This window comes from Sapajus apella, unplaced genomic scaffold (genome assembly GCF_009761245.1).
Source record: "Sapajus apella isolate SASKATOON/1434 unplaced genomic scaffold, GSC_monkey_1.0 scaffold75, whole genome shotgun sequence".
Classification (NCBI taxonomy): domain Eukaryota; kingdom Metazoa; phylum Chordata; class Mammalia; order Primates; family Cebidae; genus Sapajus; species Sapajus apella.
The window spans coordinates 6,034,336-6,043,760 of NW_022437015.1; the positions used below are offsets into that span (position 1 = coordinate 6,034,336).

Sequence of the window (9,425 nt, forward strand, 5' to 3'; positions counted from 1 at the left end):
ATAGGAAACCCTCGGCCGCATCCCCTCAGGAGATAGCCTGAACTGCTTACAAATAAGAAACAACTTGATGACTGGTTCCTGATGAGTAATTAGGAACGTCAGTTTGTTCTCTCTTCATTAGGTGGCTTAACGCCTTTCTGGAGAACAGACAGTAGTAGTCTGGACCTGGAGGCTGACGGCCAACATCCAATAAATGTTACCTTCTTGTCAGTAATGATCTTTTTTTTTTTTTTTTCAACAGTAAGAAACGTGAAATCCAGGAAAGTCATTTAAAAAACCCCTTCTGGCTGCAACCTGAAAGCATTTCCCAAGCCAGACCCGGGGTGGAGATGATGCCTCCAACTTCAGTAGGCCTCTTGTTCAATAGGGAAGCAGCCAGAGAAGAAGCTGCTGTTCCTGGCCAGAGCTTATTTTTTTTTCTTTCCTAGAGCCTTATGTTCTTGATATTCTGTTGCTACATGTTTCAACTCTGGGAGGTCAAGCGAGAGTGGGGAAGCTGGAGCAGTCTTCCTTGACAGCACCTGTTCCACGTCACACATATCTTTCAGGATCTTGCTATTGGGAGTGACACAGACGGGGTTAAAGAAGCTCAATTCTGGGGTCACCTTGGTAGGATCCTCCAGTTTGAAGGAGCCTTCAGAATCCTGAGTCCATTCAACAGTGCCCAAGATATTCTTGCCTCGCTGGTGGTTCCAAACCTTTGTGGGGTCACAGCTACAGTCCACACCACAGTCTGAATTTTGCTTCCTGCATCGACACTGCTTGTTCCCACACCAGCCCTTGCAGGAACACCCTTGGATGTTTGGATGTTCTTCCTGGACATCTTAACTAATTTTGTTGTCTTCCATTCCTCATCATCTCCCTCATCACCATCACCATTGCTATCACCATCCTCATGCTCATTCACAGAATGCTCTAAACAATATTTTAGATCCTTGATGTCCATGCTTTGCTCCAGGAACTTTAACATGAGAAGGTTTTGGCTTAGGTGGGGCATATTCAAAAGAAGAGTCTGAAGATAAAAGAGTATCCTTAGAAAGATATTTCTGTCGGCTGGCTACCTGGGGGAGGGTCAGTTCCTGCTTGATGATTTTATTCTCTTGGAGAAGCTGCTGATTTTGCTCACACAGTTCTCACATCTTCTCAAGTTCTTCATCCTGACACTTCAGTGTCCTCAGCAGCTGCTGTTACTTTTCACTGACAGATTCCTCAAACTGCTTCTCTGCCATTTGGCTTTGGTGCAGCTGGCCAAGAAGGTACAGTACCTACTCTTTGTGCTATTCTGACCAGCTCAGCTTGTAACTCTGTCTCTGCCTCAGCAAAATGATTTTGTTCCTTAAACAGCATCTTCTGCATGTCAGCATAGCTGGCTTTTCTCTGTTTCAGGCTGCTTTCAAGTTTGCTGATCTGTATTTTGGAGGAGACCAGCTCTTCAGTAAAATATTTCAGGGCACATTTTGCTTCCAGAATGGTGGCAATATTCTCCCAGCGTTGTTTTGGCTAGTCTTCACTTTCTGTATTCAGCAGCTTCTGCTGTAGGTCAGCAGTCTGAGCACTCCTGAGTTTCATTTCAGCCTCTAGGCTTTCAATATGCTTTGTAATATAATCTTCTGACTCCGAAATTGACCACACACTTCAGTAAGGGAGAATGTATGAATCCAGAGTTTAGGAGGTGGATTCTCCCCAGATTCCTTTTTTCTTTGAGTTGAGCCAGGATCTTTCCATCTTCAAGGAGGCAATTCAGGTGGCATTTGTCTTCCTTAATACTGACCATAACCTCAATTTTCTTTCCAAGCCATTTCTCCACTCAAGCTGCAGTGCCTTCCATTCCACGGCTCTGAGTCTCTTTCTGCTTATCTGTGACTTCCTGTAGTTTCTGGAGAGCATTTCTGAGACACTTATTGGCAGCTGCTACCTCTTCCATTTTACATCTGAGCACATTGGATTGTTTCTGGAAGTTTCTTTAAGTTTGAGCAGCTCATTTTGCCTCTTACAGTCTTGTGTGTGTGTTTGTGTGTGTGTTTTAACTGTATTACTTGTCTTTTTTCTGCTTCCACTGTCTAAACTTATCAGCATCCACTTTCATTTGACACATTAACTGTACCTGCTGGTTTTTCATCATCCATATATCCTGATTCAGCTTGAGACAGTATGTTCTGTGGATTCCTTTAGTTTCAGAAATTTGGACTACTCATTCAGTTTTTTCTTCAGATCAGCTATTAGACCCTCCAGCTCCTGAAGACATTTGCAATGGCACTCACCTTGGCTTGGTTGACACCCTTCTTTGCTGACTGAAGTTCAAGAACCAGTTCTTTCTTTTCCTTTTGCAGATAGATGACTTCCAATTCTAGATTTTTAATGTATGCTGGTGTTGGAACTGAATGGGCTGTTGTTGGCTGTCATTCTGAGTCATCTTCCTATCCAGGGCCTCTTTCAGTGCAATGGCTGTATTCAATTCAATCAGCTCCTTAGACATCTGAGCTTGATGGAGAGCATGCTGATTGGTAAAAGTGTCAGAAGACCTGCTCATCTCTGAACTGGTTTCCTCCTGAGCTTCTTGTTCCACCACATTACCAATGACTGCAGCCATGTAAGCTACAGTTTTATCCAGTAACTGGGTAATCAACTGCTGCAGGTTACAAATTATCTATACATTTTCTTTCAGTTCCTGATCTTATAAAGCCTTCACTAGCTTTTGGGGATCCAGTTTGCAGTCTGCCTGCTACCTGAGCTCTTCTAGCTTGGAGTTCATTTTTTTCATTTGCTTGCTCTGTCAAAATGATCCTCTCCAATATCTGAGCTGTCTGGCCAGCTGCCTTGCTCAGACCACAACTTGGTTTCTCATTCTCCTCTACTGGGGACAGACTCTTCTCCATCATGATTGTAGATTCTATGATGGTTCCACATTTATAGATCCAGGCAGGGTACCTCCATGGGCTTGTAGCAACAAGACTTGTAGCTGTTGTACCTGTTGCTTTATATGGTTAAGTTTAGCTATCTGGGGATCAATATTAACAATAGGTTTCTTCTTCTTTTTTCTTTTCTTTTTTGCTCTGTCAGTATAGCAAAGGGTATTTAAGGTTTCCTCTAGATTGGAGTCAACAGGACTCACACAGGCTATTATAAGAGTATGGCTATTATTTCCTAGTGAGTGTTGAAGCAGTTGAGTAAACTTGGAATCTCTGTAGGACACAAAGTCACCTTTTTTGTCATCTACAAGAGCACTGATTACATTTTCCAAGTATAGGAGGCCTCAGCTAATATTATTACCCTTTTTTAGATGACCCCCTTCAGCCTTGGTTTTCTTCTCTCTTTCTGATCCAGTGAGGTCTACAAGATGCAGTTTAGAGTGAAAGTTGCTATTTTTGTCACTTTTCTTTCTTTGCTCTATGAAGATTGTAAAGATGGCATGAGATTGGGATGATTGGGAGTTCACAGCTGTGGAGGCCATATTCCTAGAGTTGTTGCCCTGCTCCAAATAGGAAACAGTATCCAAGGCAACTAAAACTGTCTTCTCAGTGAGTCCCACAATCTTTATGTCTTCCTTAGGATCTTCCCATATATTTATTTGAGCTTTCTCATGAGATGGGCATCGAATATTCAAAATTTTTCACTGTAAATCTCTAAGTAAGACACTTTCAGAGTAAATTCACTCTATTTATCAATTTATTTGAAGAGCAATTGTATTACCCTAAGAATAACCCCTACTGTTGGTTCATTCTCTTGCTCTGCAGTGTATGCACCTCCTGTTGAATAGATTTTTTTTTCCAGAGCAAGTCTGCCCAAAGGCCAGGACCATTGCTTTGTATCTTTTAAATACACCTTATATGAGTGATGCTACTGTTGTATTGAAGACTTTTTCCTGTTCATTACAGGTATCAAACACAAAATCATAGTTGAAGAACTTATCAGTATCAACCACCACCTGAGACTCTCTGGGGACAAAGAAAAGGCACATCTGGCAGCCCTCGCTAATCTCTTTGGGGATCAGAGGACAACAACTCAATGCCACTCTTACAGGAATTTCCTTCACCTCTTCCTTCATGATCCTATCTCAGGACTGCCTCAAAATAAATGTCCTTTCCTGGTTCACCCCAGGTGTCCCCTTACTACAGTTTCTTTACACAGTCCACTGTTGATGGGCTTCTAGGTTATGTTTTTGCTATTGTGAATAGTGCTGCAATGAATATATGAGTGCATGTGTCTTTTTGGTAGAACAATATATATTCTAAAGAAGTAGCAGCTCACACCTGTAATCCCAGTACATTAGAAGACTGAGGTAGGAGGATCTCTTGAGGTCAGAAGTTCAAGACCAGCCTAGCTCACATGGTGAAACCTTGTCTTTACTAAAAACACAAGAAAAATGAGCCAGGTGTGGTGGCATGCACCAGTAATCCCAGCTACTTGGGTGGCTGAGGCACAAGAATCCCTTGCATCCGGGAAGAGGAGGTTACAATGAGCCGAGATTGCACCGCTGCACTCCTGCCTGGGTGGTGAAGTGAGACTGTGTCAGAAAGAAAGAGAAAGAAAGAAAGAAAGAAGAAAGGAAGGAAGGAAGGAATGAGGGAGGGAAGGAGAAAGAAAGGAAAGAAAGAAAGAAAAGAAAGGAAGGAAAGAAGGGAGGAGAAAGAAAGGAAACAACTTATTTTCAGAAGGAATATTTTAAACAGCTCTATGCATACAAAGTTGATAATCTTCACGAAATGGACAAAGTCCTTGAAAGACACAATCTGCCATGTCTCACACCAAAAAAATACATAATCTGAATAAGCCTATATATATCAAAGGAATTGAGTAACTAATTAATGATCCTAATATTAAATGATAATAGATACAACATAAGTTATAGGGGTAAGAAATGTGATTTAATCAGAAATAAAACCAGTTGTTTAAATTATAAGAGACTATTGTGCAAAACTCTTAACCTACTCTAACAATCAACGTCTAAAGAAAATGTGAACGGCATACCCAAAGGGTTTAACTGAAAATCAGGGTGACATATTTTATACATATACCACATTTTGTTTTTTTCAATAATCAACTCATGAAAATTTGTGTCATTTTCACTTGTGGGCTACTATGCATTTTCAGAACTTTTTCTCCATCCTAATCAAAGGTTGTGGAACCATTAAACAATGACTTTCCATTCTCCCTTGTCATATTCTAGACTAACTGCTAATCTACTTTCTGGCCATATAAATTTGCTTATTATAGATATATTATATATGTGAAATTATGTAATATTTGTCATTTTGTCTCTGGCTTATTTGACTAAGCATAATGTTTCCAAGGTTAAGCAATGTTGAAACATGTTTTAGAATATCATTATTTTCAAGGCAGAATAATATTTCATTGTATGTATATATCTATTGTATATGTACACCATTGTGTGTATATACCATGAATGTTTTATCAATTCATCTTTTCATAGAAATATAGGTTGTTTCCTCCTTTCGGCTATTGTAAAACAAACTGCTACAAACATTACCCTGTATATGTCTGTTTTAGTTCCTGCTTTCCATTATTTTGAGTGTTATATACTTAAGGTGTGTAATTTAAACATCATACAGTACTTATGTGTTTATCACTTTCAGAAATTAATAATTTTACACAGTTTCTATAATATTTTACATCCTAGCAGAAACCTGAAGTGTTTCAACTTCTCCAAATTATTGCCAACACTAGTTAATTTTCACCTTCCTAAGTGATCTTTTATTGTTTTTATTTGCAGCCCTGCTGTGGCTACTGATAGTAAAAATATTTCCACGTGCCTATGGGCCATTTGTATACCTTCTTTAAAAATGACTACTTAGAGTTTTTATCAGTTTTTGAACTGAGTTGCTTTATTCATTTCTTTTTGTTGTTGTTGTTGTGCTGCAGGAGTTCTTTAAATATTTTGGATATTAATGTCTTATAAAATATATCATTTGCAAATACTTCCTCGCATTCTATAGATTGCCTTTTCACAACTAAAGAATAATGCCTTTTGATAGAAATAAGTTTTTGATTTGGATGAAATCAAGTTTATCTAGTTTCTCTTGCTACCTTTGTCATATCCAATACATGATTACAAATCTGTCAAAAACATTTTCACTATGTTTTCTTTTAACAGAGAACCTCAGTTTGCTAATATTTTGTTGAAGTGTTTTTGTATTAACATTAACAATGAATACTGGCCTGTAGTAATTTTTTCTTTGTGATGTTGTCTGGTTTGTTTTTGGGGTAATAATGGCCTCATAAAATGAGGCTGTAAGTGTTCCCTCCCCTTAGATTTCTTTCAGAAATATTAGTTTTAATTATTTAAATGTTTGATTGATTTTCCAGTGAAATTGTTTGTGCCTTAGTTTTTTGTTGTTATTTTTGTTGAGAGGTTTTGATTAATTGCTTTACTTTTCTTAGGTGTATTCAGATATTTTCTTATTTCTTCATGAGTCATTATTGATAGAGTGCATGTTTCTAGAAAATATTTATTTCCATTGTTTATTTTTTTTGGAATGAAATTATGCATAGTATTCTCTTGTCATTTTTCTATTCCTCTAAAATCAGGAGCAGTGACCCTGTCATTATTCTGTCTCTCTAATCACTAGCATGAGAACAGCATGAGAAAAACCCTCCCCCATGATTCAATTACTTTCCACCAGGTTCTTTCCATGACAAGTAGGGATTATTACAATTTAAGCTGAGATCTGGGTGGGACAAAGAGCCAAACACTATCAGCTCCCAATTTAATTTCTTTTATTTTTGTCTCCAATTTTAATTTTAGGTTCACAGGGTACATGTGCAGTTTTGTTATATGGGTAAATTGCATGTCATGGAACTTTAGCATACAGAATATTTTTTTTACCAAGGTAATAAGCATAATAAGTGATAGTTTTACAATTCTGCCCCTCCTCCTACACTTCACCTTTAAGTAGACCCTGGTATATGTTGTTTCCTTCCTTGTGTCTGTCTGGTCTATCTGTACTCAATGTTTAGCTCCCACTTACCACTTATAAGTTAATACGTGATATTTCTCCTGTGTAAAATTGCTTAAGATAATGACCTACTACTGCATCCATGTTGCTTCAAAAGACATGGTTTTGTTTTATTTTATGGCTGTGTAATATTCCAACATACCATATTTTCTTTATTCAGCCCACTGTTGGACATCTGGGTTGATTCCATGTCTTTGCTATTGTGAATAGTACTGTGATTAACATATGTGTGCCTGTGTCCTTACAGTAGAATGACTTATATTTCTTTGGGTGTGCACCCAGTAATGACATCACTAGGTCAAATGGTAGTTCTAAGTTCTTTGAAAAATCTCTAAACTGCTTTCCACCAACAGTGTATAAGTGTTCCAGTTTCTCCACAACCTCATCTGCATCTGTTATTTTTGACTTTTTAATAATACCCATTGTGACTGATGTAAGATGGCATCTCATTATACTTTTAATTTACATTTCTCTGATGATTAGAAATAAAGATCATTGGTTATATGTTTGTTGGCCCCATGTATGGCTCCTTTTGAGAAGTATCTGTTTGTGTACTTTGCCCAATTTTTAGTGGGGTTATTTGTTTTTAGCTTGTTGATTTGTGTTCTCTATAGGTTCTGGATATTAAGCTTTTGTCAAATGCATAGCTTGTGAATATCTTCTCCCATTATGTATGTTGTCTTTTTACTCTGTTGATAATTTCTTTTGCTGTGCAGATCCTCTTTAGTTTAAGTAGGTCATACATGTCATTTTTTTAAATAATTACTTTGGCATCTTCATCATCAAATCTTTGCCAGGTCTCATGTCCAGAATAATATTTCCTAGGTTTTCTTCTTGAATTTCTATAGTTTTCAGTCTTATATTTAAGTCATTAATCCATTTTCAGTTAATTTGTGTATCTGGGAAAAAGTAAGAGTTCAGGCTCAATATTCAACATATGGCTATCCAGTTATCCAAGCACAATTTATTGAATAGAAAGTTTTTTCCGCATTGCTTGTTTTGGTTAATTTTGTTGAAGATTAGATGGTGTTAGGTTTATGGCTTTATTTTTCAGTTTTCTATTCAGTTTCATTTGTCTATATATCTGTTTTATTTTGCTAGTACCAAGTTGTTTTGTTTACTGGGACTTTACAGTATTATTTGAAATCAGATAGTCCAATGCCTCCAGTTTTGTAATTTAGCTCATAATAATTTTGTCTATTCATGCTCTTTTTTGGTTACATATAAATTTTAGAATACCCTTTTCTAATTATGTGAAGAATAATATTGGTATATTAATAGGAATATCATTGAATCTTTAAATTGATTTGGGCAGTACGGTCATTTGTAAAATACTGATTTTTCCAATTATAAGTAACAAATGTTTTTTCATTTATTTGCATTATATGGTTTATTTTAGCAGTGTTTTGTCATTCTACATGTACAGGTCTTTTACCTCCTTGATTAGCTGTATTCCTTTTTGTTTGTTTGTTTGTTTTTTTGCTTTTTTCCCCAATTTATTTATTTTATTGCATTTTAGGTTTTGGGGTACATGTGAAGAAAATGCAAAATTGTTGCATAGGAACACACGTGGCAGTGTGATTTGCTGCCTTCCTCCCCATCACCTACATCTGACATTTCTCCCCTTGCTATCTCTCCCCAGCTTCCCACCCCCCACCGTCCCTCCCCTATTTCCCCCCAACTGACCCCAGTGTGTAGTGCTCCCCTCCCTGTGTCCATGCGTTCTTATTGTTCAACATCCACCTATGAGTGAGAACATGCGGTGTTTGATCTTCTGCTCTTCTGTCAGTTTGCTGAGAATGATGGTTTCCAGGTTCATCCATGTCCCTAAAAGGACCCAAACTCATCGTTTGAAGTCTGGTAGTGTGATGCCCCCCGCTTTGTTCTTTTTGCTTATAATTGACTTGGCTATGCGGGCTCTCTTTTGGTTCCATATGAAGTTTAAGGTGGTTTTTTCCAGCTCTGCGAAGAAGGTCATTGGTAGCTTGATGGGGATAGCATTGAATCTGTAAATTACTTTGGGCAGTATGGCCATTTTCACGATATTGATTCTTCCTAACCATGAACATGGAATGTTTCTCCATCTGTTTGTGTCCTCTCTTATTTCGTTGAGCAGTGGCTTGTAGTTCTCCTTGAAGAGGTCCTTTACATTCCTTGTTAGTTGTATTCCTAGGTATTTTATTCTCTTTGTGGCAATTGTGAATGGAAGTTTGTTCTTGATTTGGCTCTCTTTAAGTCTGTTATTGGTGTATAGGAATGCATGTGATTTTTGCACATTGATTTTGTATCCTGAGACTTTGCTGAATTTGCTTATCAGTTTCAGGAGGTTTGGGGCTGAGACAATGGGGTCTTCTAGATATACAATCATGTCGTCTGCAAATAGAGACAACTTGACTTGCTCCTTTCCTATTTGAATGCCCTTTATTTCTTTTTCTTGCCTGATTGCTCTGG

The 9,425-nt window shown here is 37.8% G+C and overlaps 1 pseudogene; it reads right to left on the reverse strand.

The window, feature by feature from the left end:
- Positions 1 to 344: 344 nt before the first annotated feature.
- Positions 345 to 4,048, reverse strand: LOC116532323 (annotated as a pseudogene).
- Between the last annotated feature and the right edge of the window lie 5,377 nt (positions 4,049 to 9,425).